The 19,684-nt window shown below is 46.0% G+C and overlaps 1 non-coding gene and 9 pseudogenes across 1 annotated transcript; all 10 read right to left on the bottom strand.

Moving 5' to 3' along the window:
- Positions 1-183: 183 nt before the first annotated feature.
- On the bottom strand, positions 184-356 carry LOC142474130 (U1 spliceosomal RNA; annotated as a pseudogene).
- A 1,455-nt stretch (positions 357-1,811) lies between these two features.
- On the bottom strand, positions 1,812-1,984 carry LOC142474129 (U1 spliceosomal RNA; annotated as a pseudogene).
- Positions 1,985-3,422: 1,438 nt separating this feature from the next.
- On the bottom strand, positions 3,423-3,595 carry LOC142474128 (U1 spliceosomal RNA; annotated as a pseudogene).
- Positions 3,596-5,054: 1,459 nt separating this feature from the next.
- Positions 5,055-5,227, bottom strand: LOC142474126 (U1 spliceosomal RNA; annotated as a pseudogene).
- A 1,443-nt stretch (positions 5,228-6,670) lies between these two features.
- LOC142474125 (U1 spliceosomal RNA) lies at positions 6,671-6,843 on the bottom strand (annotated as a pseudogene).
- Positions 6,844-8,300: 1,457 nt separating this feature from the next.
- On the bottom strand, positions 8,301-8,473 carry LOC142474139 (U1 spliceosomal RNA; annotated as a pseudogene).
- A 1,441-nt stretch (positions 8,474-9,914) lies between these two features.
- On the bottom strand, positions 9,915-10,087 carry LOC142474137 (U1 spliceosomal RNA; annotated as a pseudogene).
- Positions 10,088-11,540: 1,453 nt separating this feature from the next.
- LOC142474124 (U1 spliceosomal RNA) lies at positions 11,541-11,713 on the bottom strand (annotated as a pseudogene).
- Positions 11,714-13,153: 1,440 nt separating this feature from the next.
- LOC142474136 (U1 spliceosomal RNA) lies at positions 13,154-13,326 on the bottom strand (annotated as a pseudogene).
- A 1,440-nt stretch (positions 13,327-14,766) lies between these two features.
- On the bottom strand, positions 14,767-14,930 carry LOC142474134 (U1 spliceosomal RNA). The gene has a single exon (XR_012790130.1). It is a non-coding gene; the product is annotated as a U1 spliceosomal RNA (small nuclear RNA).
- Positions 14,931-19,684: the final 4,754 nt, after the last annotated feature.

Raw genomic sequence — 19,684 nt, 5'->3', positions numbered from 1 at the left:
TGTTGCTACCTGGCTAGTTGGTGGGTGGGTGGGTGGGTGCTCCTTTTATGCCACAGTTATTGACCAGGCCCAAAGCCCAAGCAGTGGCAATAGCAGCTTGTCTGAACAAACACCTGTGCTGTGGGTGGTGGTTGTTGTTGTTGTTGTTGATTTTTGTTTCTGTTTTTTCTAACAGTCGAAAAACAGGGGAGAGCGCGCACGCAGTCCCCCACTACCAGAAATTGTGCAGTCGAGTTTCCCGCATGTGGGGAAATCGCAGAGGTCAGCTAGCTCCAAGTGCAATGAGCAAGCCTCGCCCTGGGAGAGCCACCTGCAGGATCGTGGCTGCATAATTTACTCCCCTGCCAGGTAAGTATGAGTTGGAATGGCGCTGGGGGGCAACTAGCCCTGTCCCAGGACAAGTGTCACCCTTGTGGAGAGAGCAGCCTGGTCATTGGTGCAGCGGCAGCAGCAGCAGCAGCATCGGCAAGCACCACAGTAGCTGAGGCCTAGTATCTGAGCCAGAACCTGCAGCAAGGATCAGCTTAGGCCATTCCATGCAAACATTTGTGCAGCAGCAGCAGCAGCAGCGAATATTTGTCAAACAACATAGATCCAAGACATCCCCTCCCTAGAAGCAAAGCCCCTCCCCCGCCCATCCGACAAGCACCCAGAGAAGCCAAGCTTCGCCGCAAGGTACTTCTTCTTGGTTTTAAAAGGAAGAAGCAATCACTTTGAACACCGCTCAGCTCTGTCATTTCAGCTGGCGGAGAGACAGGGGGACAGGGGGACACCATATTTCTGGGGTGGCTTTCTTCATCTACCCTACCTGCCGGCACTCACTTTTTCTGACCTCCACTGACACCTGCTGCTGCTGCTGCTGCTGCTGCTGGAGAGGTGCCCTGTCCTGCTGGCACACTTGTCACTTTGCCCTTTACAAGCATGGCTGCTTACCTGGCATTTGCATAAATATAGAAGCAAGCTAACACTGTCTGCTGCTCCCTGGATAGAGATAGATAGATAGATAGATATTGTTTTTTGCACCGCTCAGCAGATATTTTGCAATCTGTTGGTTTTAAATGCCGCTCTTTGTTACTTTGGAGCCTAGAAACTCTAGAACGTACTGTATACTCCCTTTGTGATATCATCACATGGGGTGGTCTGGCTACAGAGACCCATACATACCATGTAGAACTAGGGTGGGGAGGGGGTGAAATAAAAACCCCATATCCTGCAAGGAATGGCCATTTAAAAAAAAAAAATGAATCCAGATTTGTTTGTAAATGTGCTGCTTTATACAATATTTCAAAAGGCATCAAACATACAATTGTGACTTTGAAATCACCTATACATTGTGTATTGCACTTATCTCAGTATAATAATAGAGAGATTCGTATCTCAAACCAAAAAAAGAAAAGAAAACAATCAGCCAGAGAGGTGGACATTGGAAAGAGAGGGATACATTTTTACTGCTGCTGCTGCTGCTGCTGCAGCGACTCATATTCTACAGTTCTTGGCCCTTTTTGTTTAGAATGTTTTTTTCATGAATTATATGTGTTTCCCTATTTCCCAATCCACCTGAATTTATTCCTAAATGTCTGCGCAGGTGCCTAATTGTCATTTCTCCCTGTTTGAGATGTTGCTACCTGGCTAGTTGGTGGGTGGGTGGGTGGGTGCTCCTTTTATGCCACAGTTATTGACCAGGCCCAAAGCCCAAGCAGTGGCAATAGCAGCTTGTCTGAACAAACACCTGTGCTGTGGGTGGTGGTGGTTGTTGTTGTTGTTGTTGTTGTTGTTGATTTTTGTTTCTGTTTTTTCTAACAGTCGAAAAACAGGGGAGAGCGCGCACGCAGTCCCCCACTACCAGAAATTGTGCAGTCGAGTTTCCCGCATGTGGGGAAATCGCAGAGGTCAGCTAGCTCCAAGTGCAATGAGCAAGCCTCGCCCTGGGAGAGCCACCTGCAGGATCGTGGCTGCATAATTTACTCCCCTGCCAGGTAAGTATGAGTTGGAATGGCGCTGGGGGGCAACTAGCCCTGTCCCAGGACAAGTGTCACCCTTGTGGAGAGAGCAGCCTGGTCATTGGTGCAGCGGCAGCAGCAGCAGCAGCATCGGCAAGCACCACAGTAGCTGAGGCCTAGTATCTGAGCCAGAACCTGCAGCAAGGATCAGCTTAGGCCATTCCATGCAAACATTTGTGCAGCTGCAGCAGCAGCGAATATTTGTCAAACAACATAGATCCAAGACATCCCCTCCCTAGAAGCAAAGCCCCTCCCCCGCCCATCCGACAAGCACCCAGAGAAGCCAAGCTTCGCCGCAAGGTACTTCTTCTTGGTTTTAAAAGGAAGAAGCAATCACTTTGAACACCGCTCAGCTCTGTCATTTCAGCTGGCGGGGGGACAGGGGGACACCATATTTCTGGGGTGGCTTTCTTCATCTACCCTACCTGCCGGCACTCACTTTTTCTGACCTCCACTGACACCTGCTGCTGCTGCTGCTGCTGCTGGAGAGGTGCCCTGTCCTGCTGGCACACTTGTCACTTTGCCCTTTACCAGCATGGCTGCTTACCTGGCATTTGCATAAATATAGAAGCAAGCTAACACTGTCTGCTGCTCCCTGGATAGAGATAGATAGATAGATAGATAGATAGATATTGTTTTTTGCACCACTCAGCAGATAGTTTGCAATCTGTTGGTTTTAAATGCCGCTCTTTGTTACTTTGGAGCCTAGAAACTCTAGAACGTACTGTATACTCCCTTTGTGATATCATCACATGGGGTGGTCTGGCTACAGAGACCCATACATACCATGTAGAACTAGGGTGGGGAGGGGGTGAAATAAAAACCCCATATCCTGCAAGGAATGGCCATTTAAAAAAAAAAAAATGAATCCAGATTTGTTTGTAAATGTGCTGCTTTATACAATATTTCAAAAGGCATCAAACATACAATTGTGACTTTGAAATCACCTATACATTGTGTATTGCACTTATCTCAGTATAATAATAGAGAGATTCGTATCTCAAACCAAAAAAAGAAAAGAAAACAATCAGCCAGAGAGGTGGACATTGGAAAGAGAGGGATACATTTTTACTGCTGCTGCTGCTGCTGCTGCAGCGACTCATATTCTACAGTTCTTGGCCCTTTTTGTTTAGAATGTTTTTTTCATGAATTATATGTGTTTCCCTATTTCCCAATCCACCTGAATTTATTCCTAAATGTCTGCGCAGGTGCCTAATTGTCATTTCTCCCTGTTTGAGATGTTGCTACCTGGCTAGTTGGTGGGTGGGTGGGTGGGTGCTCCTTTTATGCCACAGTTATTGACCAGGCCCAAAGCCCAAGCAGTGGCAATAGCAGCTTGTCTGAACAAACACCTGTGCTGTGGGTGGTGGTTGTTGTTGTTGTTGTTGATTTTTGTTTCTGTTTTTTCTAACAGTCGAAAAACAGGGGAGAGCGCGCACGCAGTCCCCCACTACCAGAAATTGTGCAGTCGAGTTTCCCGCATGTGGGGAAATCGCAGAGGTCAGCTAGCTCCAAGTGCAATGAGCAAGCCTCGCCCTGGGAGAGCCACCTGCAGGATCGTGGCTGCATAATTTACTCCCCTGCCAGGTAAGTATGAGTTGGAATGGCGCTGGGGGGCAACTAGCCCTGTCCCAGGACAAGTGTCACCCTTGTGGAGAGAGCAGCCTGGTCATTGGTGCAGCGGCAGCAGCAGCAGCAGCATCGGCAAGCACCACAGTAGCTGAGGCCTAGTATCTGAGCCAGAACCTGCAGCAAGGATCAGCTTAGGCCATTCCATGCAAACATTTGTGCAGCAGCAGCAGCAGCAGCGAATATTTGTCAAACAACATAGATCCAAGACATCCCCTCCCTAGAAGCAAAGCCCCTCCCCCGCCCATCCGACAAGCACCCAGAGAAGCCAAGCTTCGCCGCAAGGTACTTCTTCTTGGTTTTAAAAGGAAGAAGCAATCACTTTGAACACCGCTCAGCTCTGTCATTTCAGCTGGCGGAGAGACAGGGGGACAGGGGGACACCATATTTCTGGGGTGGCTTTCTTCATCTACCCTACCTGCCGGCACTCACTTTTTCTGACCTCCACTGACACCTGCTGCTGCTGCTGCTGCTGCTGCTGCTGGAGAGGTGCCCTGTCCTGCTGGCACACTTGTCACTTTGCCCTTTACAAGCATGGCTGCTTACCTGGCATTTGCATAAATATAGAAGCAAGCTAACACTGTCTGCTGCTCCCTGGATAGAGATAGATAGATAGATAGATATTGTTTTTTGCACCGCTCAGCAGATATTTTGCAATCTGTTGGTTTTAAATGCCGCTCTTTGTTACTTTGGAGCCTAGAAACTCTAGAACGTACTGTATACTCCCTTTGTGATATCATCACATGGGGTGGTCTGGCTACAGAGACCCATACATACCATGTAGAACTAGGGTGGGGAGGGGGTGAAATAAAAACCCCATATCCTGCAAGGAATGGCCATTTAAAAAAAAAAAAATGAATCCAGATTTGTTTGTAAATGTGCTGCTTTATACAATATTTCAAAAGGCATCAAACATACAATTGTGACTTTGAAATCACCTATACATTGTGTATTGCACTTATCTCAGTATAATAATAGAGAGATTCGTATCTCAAACCAAAAAAAGAAAAGAAAACAATCAGCCAGAGAGGTGGACATTGGAAAGAGAGGGATACATTTTTACTGCTGCTGCTGCTGCTGCTGCAGCGACTCATATTCTACAGTTCTTGGCCCTTTTTGTTTAGAATGTTTTTTTCATGAATTATATGTGTTTCCCTATTTCCCAATCCACCTGAATTTATTCCTAAATGTCTGCGCAGGTGCCTAATTGTCATTTCTCCCTGTTTGAGATGTTGCTACCTGGCTAGTTGGTGGGTGGGTGGGTGGGTGCTCCTTTTATGCCACAGTTATTGACCAGGCCCAAAGCCCAAGCAGTGGCAATAGCAGCTTGTCTGAACAAACACCTGTGCTGTGGGTGGTGGTGGTTGTTGTTGTTGTTGTTGTTGTTGTTGATTTTTGTTTCTGTTTTTTCTAACAGTCGAAAAACAGGGGAGAGCGCGCACGCAGTCCCCCACTACCAGAAATTGTGCAGTCGAGTTTCCCGCATGTGGGGAAATCGCAGAGGTCAGCTAGCTCCAAGTGCAATGAGCAAGCCTCGCCCTGGGAGAGCCACCTGCAGGATCGTGGCTGCATAATTTACTCCCCTGCCAGGTAAGTATGAGTTGGAATGGCGCTGGGGGGCAACTAGCCCTGTCCCAGGACAAGTGTCACCCTTGTGGAGAGAGCAGCCTGGTCATTGGTGCAGCGGCAGCAGCAGCAGCAGCATCGGCAAGCACCACAGTAGCTGAGGCCTAGTATCTGAGCCAGAACCTGCAGCAAGGATCAGCTTAGGCCATTCCATGCAAACATTTGTGCAGCTGCAGCAGCAGCGAATATTTGTCAAACAACATAGATCCAAGACATCCCCTCCCTAGAAGCAAAGCCCCTCCCCCGCCCATCCGACAAGCACCCAGAGAAGCCAAGCTTCGCCGCAAGGTACTTCTTCTTGGTTTTAAAAGGAAGAAGCAATCACTTTGAACACCGCTCAGCTCTGTCATTTCAGCTGGCGGAGAGACAGGGGGACAGGGGGACACCATATTTCTGGGGTGGCTTTCTTCATCTACCCTACCTGCCGGCACTCACTTTTTCTGACCTCCACTGACACCTGCTGCTGCTGCTGCTGCTGCTGCTGGAGAGGTGCCCTGTCCTGCTGGCACACTTGTCACTTTGCCCTTTACCAGCATGGCTGCTTACCTGGCATTTGCATAAATATAGAAGCAAGCTAACACTGTCTGCTGCTCCCTGGATAGAGATAGATAGATAGATAGATAGATAGATATTGTTTTTTGCACCACTCAGCAGATAGTTTGCAATCTGTTGGTTTTAAATGCCGCTCTTTGTTACTTTGGAGCCTAGAAACTCTAGAACGTACTGTATACTCCCTTTGTGATATCATCACATGGGGTGGTCTGGCTACAGAGACCCATACATACCATGTAGAACTAGGGTGGGGAGGGGGTGAAATAAAAACCCCATATCCTGCAAGGAATGGCCATTTAAAAAAAAAAAAATGAATCCAGATTTGTTTGTAAATGTGCTGCTTTATACAATATTTCAAAAGGCATCAAACATACAATTGTGACTTTGAAATCACCTATACATTGTGTATTGCACTTATCTCAGTATAATAATAGAGAGATTCGTATCTCAAACCAAAAAAAGAAAAGAAAACAATCAGCCAGAGAGGTGGACATTGGAAAGAGAGGGATACATTTTTACTGCTGCTGCTGCAGCGACTCATATTCTACAGTTCTTGGCCCTTTTTGTTTAGAATGTTTTTTTCATGAATTATATGTGTTTCCCTATTTCCCAATCCACCTGAATTTATTCCTAAATGTCTGCGCAGGTGCCTAATTGTCATTTCTCCCTGTTTGAGATGTTGCTACCTGGCTAGTTGGTGGGTGGGTGGGTGGGTGCTCCTTTTATGCCACAGTTATTGACCAGGCCCAAAGCCCAAGCAGTGGCAATAGCAGCTTGTCTGAACAAACACCTGTGCTGTGGGTGGTGGTGGTTGTTGTTGTTGTTGTTGATTTTTGTTTCTGTTTTTTCTAACAGTCGAAAAACAGGGGAGAGCGCGCACGCAGTCCCCCACTACCAGAAATTGTGCAGTCGAGTTTCCCGCATGTGGGGAAATCGCAGAGGTCAGCTAGCTCCAAGTGCAATGAGCAAGCCTCGCCCTGGGAGAGCCACCTGCAGGATCGTGGCTGCATAATTTACTCCCCTGCCAGGTAAGTATGAGTTGGAATGGCGCTGGGGGGCAACTAGCCCTGTCCCAGGACAAGTGTCACCCTTGTGGAGAGAGCAGCCTGGTCATTGGTGCAGCGGCAGCAGCAGCAGCAGCATCGGCAAGCACCACAGTAGCTGAGGCCTAGTATCTGAGCCAGAACCTGCAGCAAGGATCAGCTTAGGCCATTCCATGCAAACATTTGTGCAGCAGCAGCAGCAGCAGCGAATATTTGTCAAACAACATAGATCCAAGACATCCCCTCCCTAGAAGCAAAGCCCCTCCCCCGCCCATCCGACAAGCACCCAGAGAAGCCAAGCTTCGCCGCAAGGTACTTCTTCTTGGTTTTAAAAGGAAGAAGCAATCACTTTGAACACCGCTCAGCTCTGTCATTTCAGCTGGCGGAGAGACAGGGGGACAGGGGGACACCATATTTCTGGGGTGGCTTTCTTCATCTACCCTACCTGCCGGCACTCACTTTTTCTGACCTCCACTGACACCTGCTGCTGCTGCTGCTGCTGCTGCTGCTGCTGCTGGAGAGGTGCCCTGTCCTGCTGGCACACTTGTCACTTTGCCCTTTACAAGCATGGCTGCTTACCTGGCATTTGCATAAATATAGAAGCAAGCTAACACTGTCTGCTGCTCCCTTGATAGAGATAGATAGATAGATAGATATTGTTTTTTGCACCGCTCAGCAGATATTTTGCAATCTGTTGGTTTTAAATGCCGCTCTTTGTTACTTTGGAGCCTAGAAACTCTAGAACGTACTGTATACTCCCTTTGTGATATCATCACATGGGGTGGTCTGGCTACAGAGACCCATACATACCATGTAGAACTAGGGTGGGGAGGGGGTGAAATAAAAACCCCATATCCTGCAAGGAATGGCCATTTAAAAAAAAAAAATGAATCCAGATTTGTTTGTAAATGTGCTGCTTTATACAATATTTCAAAAGGCATCAAACATACAATTGTGACTTTGAAATCACCTATACATTGTGTATTGCACTTATCTCAGTATAATAATAGAGAGATTCGTATCTCAAACCAAAAAAAGAAAAGAAAACAATCAGCCAGAGAGGTGGACATTGGAAAGAGAGGGATACATTTTTACTGCTGCTGCTGCTGCTGCTGCTGCTGCAGCGACTCATATTCTACAGTTCTTGGCCCTTTTTGTTTAGAATGTTTTTTTCATGAATTATATGTGTTTCCCTATTTCCCAATCCACCTGAATTTATTCCTAAATGTCTGCGCAGGTGCCTAATTGTCATTTCTCCCTGTTTGAGATGTTGCTACCTGGCTAGTTGGTGGGTGGGTGGGTGCTCCTTTTATGCCACAGTTATTGACCAGGCCCAAAGCCCAAGCAGTGGCAATAGCAGCTTGTCTGAACAAACACCTGTGCTGTGGGTGGTGGTGGTTGTTGTTGTTGTTGTTGATTTTTGTTTCTGTTTTTTCTAACAGTCGAAAAACAGGGGAGAGCGCGCACGCAGTCCCCCACTACCAGAAATTGTGCAGTCGAGTTTCCCGCATGTGGGGAAATCGCAGAGGTCAGCTAGCTCCAAGTGCAATGAGCAAGCCTCGCCCTGGGAGAGCCACCTGCAGGATCGTGGCTGGATAATTTACTCCCCTGCCAGGTAAGTATGAGTTGGAATGGCGCTGGGGGGCAACTAGCCCTGTCCCAGGACAAGTGTCACCCTTGTGGAGAGAGCAGCTTGGTCATTGGTGCAGCGGCAGCAGCAGCAGCAGCATCGGCAAGCACCACAGTAGCTGAGGCCTAGTATCTGAGCCAGAACGTGCAGCAAGGATCAGCTTAGGCCATTCCATGCAAACATTTGTGCAGCAGCAGCAGCAGCAGCGAATATTTGTCAAACAACATAGATCCAAGACATCCCCTCCCTAGAAGCAAAGCCCCTCCCCCGCCCATCCGACAAGCACCCAGAGAAGCCAAGCTTCGCCGCAAGGTACTTCTTCTTGGTTTTAAAAGGAAGAAGCAATCACTTTGAACACCGCTCAGCTCTGTCATTTCAGCTGGCGGAGAGACAGGGGGACACCATATTTCTGGGGTGGCTTTCTTCATCTACCCTACCTGCCGGCACTCACTTTTTCTGACCTCCACTGACACCTGCTGCTGCTGCTGCTGCTGCTACTGCTGCTGCTGGAGAGGTGCCCTGTCCTGCTGGCACACTTGTCACTTTGCCCTTTACAAGCATGGCTGCTTACCTGGCATTTGCATAAATATAGAAGCAAGCTAACACTGTCTGCTGCTCCCTGGATAGAGATAGATAGATAGATATTGTTTTTTGCACCGCTCAGCAGATATTTTGCAATCTGTTGGTTTTAAATGCCGCTCTTTGTTACTTTGGAGCCTAGAAACTCTAGAACGTACTGTATACTCCCTTTGTGATATCATCACATGGGGTGGTCTGGCTACAGAGACCCATACATACCATGTAGAACTAGGGTGGGGAGGGGGTGAAATAAAAACCCCATATCCTGCAAGGAATGGCCATTTAAAAAAAAAAAAAATGAATCCAGATTTGTTTGTAAATGTGCTGCTTTATACAATATTTCAAAAGGCATCAAACATACAATTGTGACTTTGAAATCACCTATACATTGTGTATTGCACTTATCTCAGTATAATAATAGAGAGATTCGTATCTCAAACCAAAAAAAGAAAAGAAAACAATCAGCCAGAGAGGTGGACATTGGAAAGAGAGGGATACATTTTTACTGCTGCTGCTGCTGCTGCTGCAGCGACTCATATTCTACAGTTCTTGGCCCTTTTTGTTTAGAATGTTTTTTTCATGAATTATATGTGTTTCCCTATTTCCCAATCCACCTGAATTTATTCCTAAATGTCTGCGCAGGTGCCTAATTGTCATTTCTCCCTGTTTGAGATGTTGCTACCTGGCTAGTTGGTGGGTGGGTGGGTGCTCCTTTTATGCCACAGTTATTGACCAGGCCCAAAGCCCAAGCAGTGGCAATAGCAGCTTGTCTGAACAAACACCTGTGCTGTGGGTGGTGGTGGTTGTTGTTGTTGTTGTTGATTTTTGTTTCTGTTTTTTCTAACAGTCGAAAAACAGGGGAGAGCGCGCACGCAGTCCCCCACTACCATAAATTGTGCAGTCGAGTTTCCCGCATGTGGGGAAATCGCAGAGGTCAGCTAGCTCCAAGTGCAATGAGCAAGCCTCGCCCTGGGAGAGCCACCTGCAGGATCGTGGCTGGATAATTTACTCCCCTGCCAGGTAAGTATGAGTTGGAATGGCGCTGGGGGGCAACTAGCCCTGTCCCAGGACAAGTGTCACCCTTGTGGAGAGAGCAGCCTGGTCATTGGTGCAGCGGCAGCAGCAGCAGCAGCATCGGCAAGCACCACAGTAGCTGAGGCCTAGTATCTGAGCCAGAACCTGCAGCAAGGATCAGCTTAGGCCATTCCATGCAAACATTTGTGCAGCAGCAGCAGCAGCAGCGAATATTTGTCAAACAACATAGATCCAAGACATCCCCTCCCTAGAAGCAAAGCCCCTCCCCCGCCCATCCGACAAGCACCCAGAGAAGCCAAGCTTCGCCGCAAGGTACTTCTTCTTGGTTTTAAAAGGAAGAAGCAATCACTTTGAACACCGCTCAGCTCTGTCATTTCAGCTGGCGGAGAGACAGGGGGACAGGGGGACACCATATTTCTGGGGTGGCTTTCTTCATCTACCCTACCTGCCGGCACTCACTTTTTCTGACCTCCACTGACACCTGCTGCTGCTGCTGCTGCTGCTGCTGCTGCTGCTGGAGAGGTGCCCTGTCCTGCTGGCACACTTGTCACTTTGCCCTTTACAAGCATGGCTGCTTACCTGGCATTTGCATAAATATAGAAGCAAGCTAACACTGTCTGCTGCTCCCTGGATAGAGATAGATAGATAGATATTGTTTTTTGCACCGCTCAGCAGATATTTTGCAATCTGTTGGTTTTAAATGCCGCTCTTTGTTACTTTGGAGCCTAGAAACTCTAGAACGTACTGTATACTCCCTTTGTGATATCATCACATGGGGTGGTCTGGCTACAGAGACCCATACATACCATGTAGAACTAGGGTGGGGAGGGGGTGAAATAAAAACCCCATATCCTGCAAGGAATGGCCATTTAAAAAAAAAAAAATGAATCCAGATTTGTTTGTAAATGTGCTGCTTTATACAATATTTCAAAAGGCATCAAACATACAATTGTGACTTTGAAATCACCTATACATTGTGTATTGCACTTATCTCAGTATAATAATAGAGAGATTCGTATCTCAAACCAAAAAAAGAAAAGAAAACAATCAGCCAGAGAGGTGGACATTGGAAAGAGAGGGATACATTTTTACTGCTGCTGCAGCAGCGACTCATATTCTACAGTTCTTGGCCCTTTTTGTTTAGAATGTTTTTTTCATGAATTATATGTGTTTCCCTATTTCCCAATCCACCTGAATTTATTCCTAAATGTCTGCGCAGGTGCCTAATTGTCATTTCTCCCTGTTTGAGATGTTGCTACCTGGCTAGTTGGTGGGTGGGTGGGTGGGTGGGTGCTCCTTTTATGCCACAGTTATTGACCAGGCCCAAAGCCCAAGCAGTGGCAATAGCAGCTTGTCTGAACAAACACCTGTGCTGTGGGTGGTGGTGGTTGTTGTTGTTGTTGTTGTTGTTGATTTTTGTTTCTGTTTTTTCTAACAGTCGAAAAACAGGGGAGAGCGCGCACGCAGTCCCCCACTACCAGAAATTGTGCAGTCGAGTTTCCCGCATGTGGGGAAATCGCAGAGGTCAGCTAGCTCCAAGTGCAATGAGCAAGCCTCGCCCTGGGAGAGCCACCTGCAGGATCGTGGCTGCATAATTTACTCCCCTGCCAGGTAAGTATGAGTTGGAATGGCGCTGGGGGGCAACTAGCCCTGTCCCAGGACAAGTGTCACCCTTGTGGAGAGAGCAGCCTGGTCATTGGTGCAGCGGCAGCAGCAGCAGCAGCAGCATCGGCAAGCACCACAGTAGCTGAGGCCTAGTATCTGAGCCAGAACCTGCAGCAAGGATCAGCTTAGGCCATTCCATGCAAACATTTGTGCAGCAGCAGCAGCAGCAGCGAATATTTGTCAAACAACATAGATCCAAGACATCCCCTCCCTAGAAGCAAAGCCCCTCCCCCGCCCATCCGACAAGCACCCAGAGAAGCCAAGCTTCGCCGCAAGGTACTTCTTCTTGGTTTTAAAAGGAAGAAGCAATCACTTTGAACACCGCTCAGCTCTGTCATTTCAGCTGGCGGAGAGACAGGGGGACACCATATTTCTGGGGTGGCTTTCTTCATCTACCCTACCTGCCGGCACTCACTTTTTCTGACCTCCACTGACACCTGCTGCTGCTGCTGCTGCTGCTGCTGCTGCTGGAGAGGTGCCCTGTCCTGCTGGCACACTTGTCACTTTGCCCTTTACAAGCATGGCTGCTTACCTGGCATTTGCATAAATATAGAAGCAAGCTAACACTGTCTGCTGCTCCCTGGATAGAGATAGATAGATAGATATTGTTTTTTGCACCGCTCAGCAGATATTTTGCAATCTGTTGGTTTTAAATGCCGCTCTTTGTTACTTTGGAGCCTAGAAACTCTAGAACGTACTGTATACTCCCTTTGTGATATCATCACATGGGGTGGTCTGGCTACAGAGACCCATACATACCATGTAGAACTAGGGTGGGGAGGGGGTGAAATAAAAACCCTATATCCTGCAAGGAATGGCCATTTAAAAAAAAAAAAATGAATCCAGATTTGTTTGTAAATGTGCTGCTTTATACAATATTTCAAAAGGCATCAAACATACAATTGTGACTTTGAAATCACCTATACATTGTGTATTGCACTTATCTCAGTATAATAATAGAGAGATTCGTATCTCAAACCAAAAAAAGAAAAGAAAACAATCAGCCAGAGAGGTGGACATTGGAAAGAGAGGGATACATTTTTACTGCTGCTGCTGCTGCTGCTGCAGCGACTCATATTCTACAGTTCTTGGCCCTTTTTGTTTAGAATGTTTTTTTCATGAATTATATGTGTTTCCCTATTTCCCAATCCACCTGAATTTATTCCTAAATGTCTGCGCAGGTGCCTAATTGTCATTTCTCCCTGTTTGAGATGTTGCTACCTGGCTAGTTGGTGGGTGGGTGGGTGCTCCTTTTATGCCACAGTTATTGACCAGGCCCAAAGCCCAAGCAGTGGCAATAGCAGCTTGTCTGAACAAACACCTGTGCTGTGGGTGGTGGTGGTTGTTGTTGTTGTTGTTGATTTTTGTTTCTGTTTTTTCTAACAGTCGAAAAACAGGGGAGAGCGCGCACGCAGTCCCCCACTACCATAAATTGTGCAGTCGAGTTTCCCGCATGTGGGGAAATCGCAGAGGTCAGCTAGCTCCAAGTGCAATGAGCAAGCCTCGCCCTGGGAGAGCCACCTGCAGGATCGTGGCTGGATAATTTACTCCCCTGCCAGGTAAGTATGAGTTGGAATGGCGCTGGGGGGCAACTAGCCCTGTCCCAGGACAAGTGTCACCCTTGTGGAGAGAGCAGCCTGGTCATTGGTGCAGCGGCAGCAGCAGCAGCAGCATCGGCAAGCACCACAGTAGCTGAGGCCTAGTATCTGAGCCAGAACCTGCAGCAAGGATCAGCTTAGGCCATTCCATGCAAACATTTGTGCAGCAGCAGCAGCAGCAGCGAATATTTGTCAAACAACATAGATCCAAGACATCCCCTCCCTAGAAGCAAAGCCCCTCCCCCGCCCATCCGACAAGCACCCAGAGAAGCCAAGCTTCGCCGCAAGGTACTTCTTCTTGGTTTTAAAAGGAAGAAGCAATCACTTTGAACACCGCTCAGCTCTGTCATTTCAGCTGGCGGAGAGACAGGGGGACAGGGGGACACCATATTTCTGGGGTGGCTTTCTTCATCTACCCTACCTGCCGGCACTCACTTTTTCTGACCTCCACTGACACCTGCTGCTGCTGCTGCTGCTGCTGCTGCTGCTGCTGCTGGAGAGGTGCCCTGTCCTGCTGGCACACTTGTCACTTTGCCCTTTACAAGCATGGCTGCTTACCTGGCATTTGCATAAATATAGAAGCAAGCTAACACTGTCTGCTGCTCCCTGGATAGAGATAGATAGATAGATATTGTTTTTTGCACCGCTCAGCAGATATTTTGCAATCTGTTGGTTTTAAATGCCGCTCTTTGTTACTTTGGAGCCTAGAAACTCTAGAACGTACTGTATACTCCCTTTGTGATATCATCACATGGGGTGGTCTGGCTACAGAGACCCATACATACCATGTAGAACTAGGGTGGGGAGGGGGTGAAATAAAAACCCCATATCCTGCAAGGAATGGCCATTTAAAAAAAAAAAAATGAATCCAGATTTGTTTGTAAATGTGCTGCTTTATACAATATTTCAAAAGGCATCAAACATACAATTGTGACTTTGAAATCACCTATACATTGTGTATTGCACTTATCTCAGTATAATAATAGAGAGATTCGTATCTCAAACCAAAAAAAGAAAAGAAAACAATCAGCCAGAGAGGTGGACATTGGAAAGAGAGGGATACATTTTTACTGCTGCTGCTGCTGCAGCAGCGACTCATATTCTACAGTTCTTGGCCCTTTTTGTTTAGAATGTTTTTTTCATGAATTATATGTGTTTCCCTATTTCCCAATCCACCTGAATTTATTCCTAAATGTCTGCGCAGGTGCCTAATTGTCATTTCTCCCTGTTTGAGATGTTGCTACCTGGCTAGTTGGTTGCTCCTTTTATGCCACAGTTATTGACCAGGCCCAAAGCCCAAGCAGTGGCAATAGCAGCTTGTCTGAACAAACACCTGTGCTGTGGGTGGTGGTGGTTGTTGTTGTTGTTGTTGTTGATTTTTGTTTCTGTTTTTTCTAACAGTCGAAAAACAGGGGAGAGCGCGCACGCAGTCCCCCACTACCAGAAATTGTGCAGTCGAGTTTCCCGCATGTGGGGAAATCGCAGAGGTCAGCTAGCTCCAAGTGCAATGAGCAAGCCTCGCCCTGGGAGAGCCACCTGCAGGATCGTGGCTTTTTTTTTTTTTTTTTTTTATTTTTTCTTTTTCAAAATTTTATTCAACACCTTTTTTAAATTTACAGACTTTTTTTTTACAACCAAAAAAACACATAATTTTTTACAGCCATATTACATTAACAAGACACAAAACATGCTATATTTACATTTTCTTCCTCCTTCCTTTCCCCACAGAAAATTACTGTTCACAATCACAATTACACACTCTTTCATCCCATTCTGTCACCATTCTTCCTTCCCAGCCATCCCTCCCTTCCATACATTTCCGTATGCTTTTCCCCCACGGCACCCGCCGTGGAGGGGAGCACCGGCCCACCTCTTCTCTCCGGTAACTCCACGTAAAGGGACCCAGACTGTACTACTGTACTTCTCAAAAAAACTCAAACTCTTCCTCATAAATACGCTCTTTCCCTTTCCGTAAAAGCAAACGCATTCACTCACTTCCATTCCCACTCACACAACTCATAAACGGTAAATTTAACCATTTTTAACCTCCGCAAATATCATTCCCAAAAATCACATTATCTCACGATGTACAATCCCCTTTTTTCTTATGATCTGGCAAAAACTTCTTCAAATTCACACAAGTTACAAACCCCTCCTCCTCCTTCTCTCTAGTTGACTCTTCTAACACACAACCATCTTATTCCAGCTATTCACTTTCCACAATGCATCACTTTCCATTTTCCCCAACCTTTTCTGATCCAACAAGTAGTATGTATACATTTTACTTAAAATTATCCTAGTACATGCTTTCACATCTAACGTTTCATTATTGAATATCATCATACTTCTCACCATCCACACAACCTCTTTTACACAATTTATTATTTTCCATAGTACCCAACCTTTTTCCCCTTTTAACTCACTTAACCCATAAAGCATCATATTGAACTCCAATATATGGATTCCTCCTAGTTCTCTAATTAGCTTCGCTAGGTTTTTCCACACAGCCCTCACAAAAAAACAGTTCCAAAATAAATGTACTATGTCTTCTACGCCACCACACCCTTCCCTTGGACACCTATCCGACACTGTCATACGTCGTCTCTTTTGGAAGACTCGGACTGGCAGACACTTGTGCACAGCCATCCAAGCAATATCTTTGTGAATATTAGATAGACCCTTGAAATCTATGTTCTTCCACATCAGTTTTAGTTGTGAAATATTCAGATTTCCGCAGCATTCATAACTGTCTCTCTCCAGAATCACAGCCCTTATTTTCCTGTGATCTTCCCATAAGGACTTTTCTACATCCCTTAAATTAAAACCTCTTATGAAATGTTCGATGACCCTATAATTATCTGGGGTCACAAAACAGAGTGGCCTCCTCAAATCTGTCCTGAACAGTCCCAGCCTCCTTAACATACCCCCTGCCGCATACCTTGCTAAACAGGCCGCCTTTGTATCCTCACTCTGAATTCTCTTTATACAGAGCTGGGCATATTTTGCTCCCAGGATAACTTCTATCCTGGGGGCCCCTTTTCCACCTTTCCCTTTTTCCTTCCATACAATTTCTCTATTTAATCTCTCATTTTTTGACCCCCACAGGAACATGAACAAAAACTGGGTAATTTTTCTAATCCATTTTGCCGCAGGGGGGAAACACCAGCCCTATATGCAGCAAAATTGGTACCAACACCGCTTTTGTCACCAATATCTTCCCTTCCATAGAAAGCTTCCTTAGGGTCCAAAAATTGATTTTTTTCTCTATTATTTCCCCTACCTTTACCCAATTTAACTCCCCTGTAAAGTCCTCATCGAAATAAACCCCTAACAGTCTTAGCTGTTCCCCTTCCACAGGGATCCCACACTTTCCTAAATCATGCCAAGCCCCAAAGGCCTTACAAGCACTTTTCCCCCAATTCACTCTCAGCCCTGAAGCATGACAAAAGGTATCAATATGTAACTGCGCTCTATGAAGAGCCGCCTGTGTAGTACACACCAGGGTTAGCTCATCCATGTAACCTAGGACTTTTATGCTCCTTCCCCCACTCCCTGGGATTTCAACCCCTCTCACCACCTTGTCTGCTCTGATAGTCTGCAACAAAGGCTCTATAGCGCAAATAAATGCCAACGGGGACAGAGGACACCCCTGCCTTACCCCTGATTTCACCCAAATTCTTTCAGTAAAACAGCCATTTACTAAAACTCTACTATTAATACCTTTATATAAACTACCTATCCATCTAACGATTTCCATTGGTATTCCTAACTTTCCCAGGACTTTAAACAAAAAGGCATGAGACAAAAGGTCATAAGCCTTCTCAAAATCAATATTTGCAATAACTAGTGGTTGCTGCCGCTCCAAACAATACCAAATTAAATCCCTCAGGAGAATTAGATTCCCTACCATCTGTCTCCCTGGTACACCACACACCTGCTCCTCTTCCACCAATTTGCATAAGAAAGGCTTCAGTCTTAGCATTACCACTTTTGCCACAATTTTATAATCTGAATTCAGCAGAGTTATAGGACGCCAGTTTTTAAGATCTCTTTTGTCCCCCTTTTTTTTGAATATTAATGCAATTATACCTTCTTTAAAGGATTCCGGCGTTTCTCCTAACTTAAAAATTGTGTTGCATAACTTAAAAAACTCTTCTCCAATTATGTCCCACATATAGGAGTACAACTCATGTGGTAACCCATCCTTGCCAGGTGATTTCCCTTTCCTTCCATTCCTTATTACCTCATTTAATTCTTCACTGTTTAGATCTCTCACCAAGAAAACCTGATCATCTTTACTTAGTTTTTCCTCAATTTTTTCAACTAGCTCTTTTTCTAAGGACATATCACGATCCTTTTCCTCATATAATTTGGAATAAAAATTCTCACAAACTTTCAGAACTTTTTCCGTTTCTTTTACTGTACCTCTGCCCCCTCTTCATTCAACACAGGAATTGGGCTTGACTTCCCTGTAAACGCTTTTTTAAAGAAAAAAGAGGTACATTTTTCATTCTTTTCAACCGCTTCCACTCTTGCAGCATGAATTATCCTTCTACCTCTTTTTTCCAGTAATTCCTCAGACTCCACCCTAACCCTTTTAAGATCTCCCTCCACATCCTTTCCCATCTCTTTTAACCTGAGGAGAAACTGTTTTCTCAGGATCACCCTCCTGTAATCTTCCTCCTGTTTTCTTGCCAACTCCTTACCTTTCCTATTAAAAAACTTTTTTGTTTCAATTTTTACCCACTCCCACCATTCCAGTATTCCCTTGTATTCCCCCATTCTCCTCTTTAAATAAACATACAATTTCCCATACTGAAACTTGATCCCAGGTTTTTCTAATAGTGAAACATTAAGTTTCCAGTAACCCCTTCCATACTTTTCCACTCCCTCTACTTCTATTTTACATACAACACATGCATGGTCAGAGAAAAGTACTCTTAACCCCTTCCAGCTCTCCACCTTCAACCCTTCAGAAATAAAAATACGGTAAATTCTAGACTTTACCCCTCCACTCTCACAAAACCAAGTGAATTCCCTTTTTTCTTTCCCCCACACCTGAAAAGTATCCCTAAAAGAAAAATCACCCATAATGGTTTTCAACAGTACCCCAGAATTGTCAGGCTTACTCCTGTCTGCACCCCCCACCCTATCCCCCTCCCTAATTATACAATTAAAGTCTCCTAACACAAAAGTTTTCATTCTTCCTGGTAAAAACAACCTAAGTTTCTCAAACAGCAACCTTCTTTGATTTTCCTTTGGAGCTGCATATATATTAAATATTCTGAAACATTCCCCCTTCCACTTCACCAAAACAAAAAATAACCTTCCCGGTTCAATTACCTCACATTTGCATATTTTGAACTCTTTCCCCTTAAATAATATCCCAATCCCACTGTTTCTGCTCTCTAGGCAACATGACCACACAGATTCCCCCCACACCCACTCTTCTTCTTTTGGGGGTTCAGTGATCGTACATTCTTGTAAACAAAAAATATCACATCTTTCTTTTGCCAGTAAGTCAAATATTCTCACTCTTCTTGTACGCTTCTTTAAGCTTCGTACATTTAACGACGCCAGCGTCAAAGTCATTTCTTCTTATACTAGCGAGACATGAAAAAGGCACAATCCCAAGTAACAATTATCAAAAATATACTTAGCTCTGTCCAGCACCTTCCACCGTGGGGGAACCCCAGAGACGGAAATCCAAGCATCAACTTCTCTGCCGCAGTTTCATCCGCATAGGAAAGGCTCTGCCCTCCTGGTGAACCCTGCCCATCCGCCACGCCCGTCAAAGGATATGCCGGGGAGCGCAAGGGGCTAGCATCCAACCCACCACGCCCACCAACTCCCCCGAATCAAAAATCACACTGATCTTCTCTTCCTCTTCTCCTCCCAGGCATTTTGCCTTTGAAGGAGCAAGATTTTCTTCCTCCATCTTCCTCTTCGGCGGACGTTCCCCTCCTTCCAATATCTCCATACCCTCTTCCGTAATTTGCTGATTAAGGCCTTCCACATCAGAACAAATGGCCTTCAGTCCTGGGGTTCCCTCGCCTTCTCCTTGCATCAGGTCAGGCTCCTCCCCCTCTCCTGTGTCCGGCTCCGCCTCCTCAACTGTTGCTTCCCCCCATGCCTGGTCCTCGTTCTGGAGAACATTCTCAGCTAAAAGCACGGGTGTTTCCTCCATACACTCAAACAGATCTGAGTCTGAATCTGGCAGCTCCTCCTCAGCTGCTGCTTCACCCCTCGTTAAGGCCTCATCAGTGGGAGCCTCAGCAGCTGGTTCCACGGGCGTCGCCTGTCTGCTTTCAACTCCATGCAGCATAT

This window comes from Ascaphus truei (assembly GCF_040206685.1).
Source record: "Ascaphus truei isolate aAscTru1 chromosome 13 unlocalized genomic scaffold, aAscTru1.hap1 SUPER_13_unloc_6, whole genome shotgun sequence".
Classification (NCBI taxonomy): Eukaryota; Metazoa; Chordata; class Amphibia; order Anura; family Ascaphidae; genus Ascaphus; species Ascaphus truei.
The sequence above is the reverse complement of the archived record's forward strand: the minus strand, read 5'-3'. Positions and strand labels throughout refer to the sequence as shown.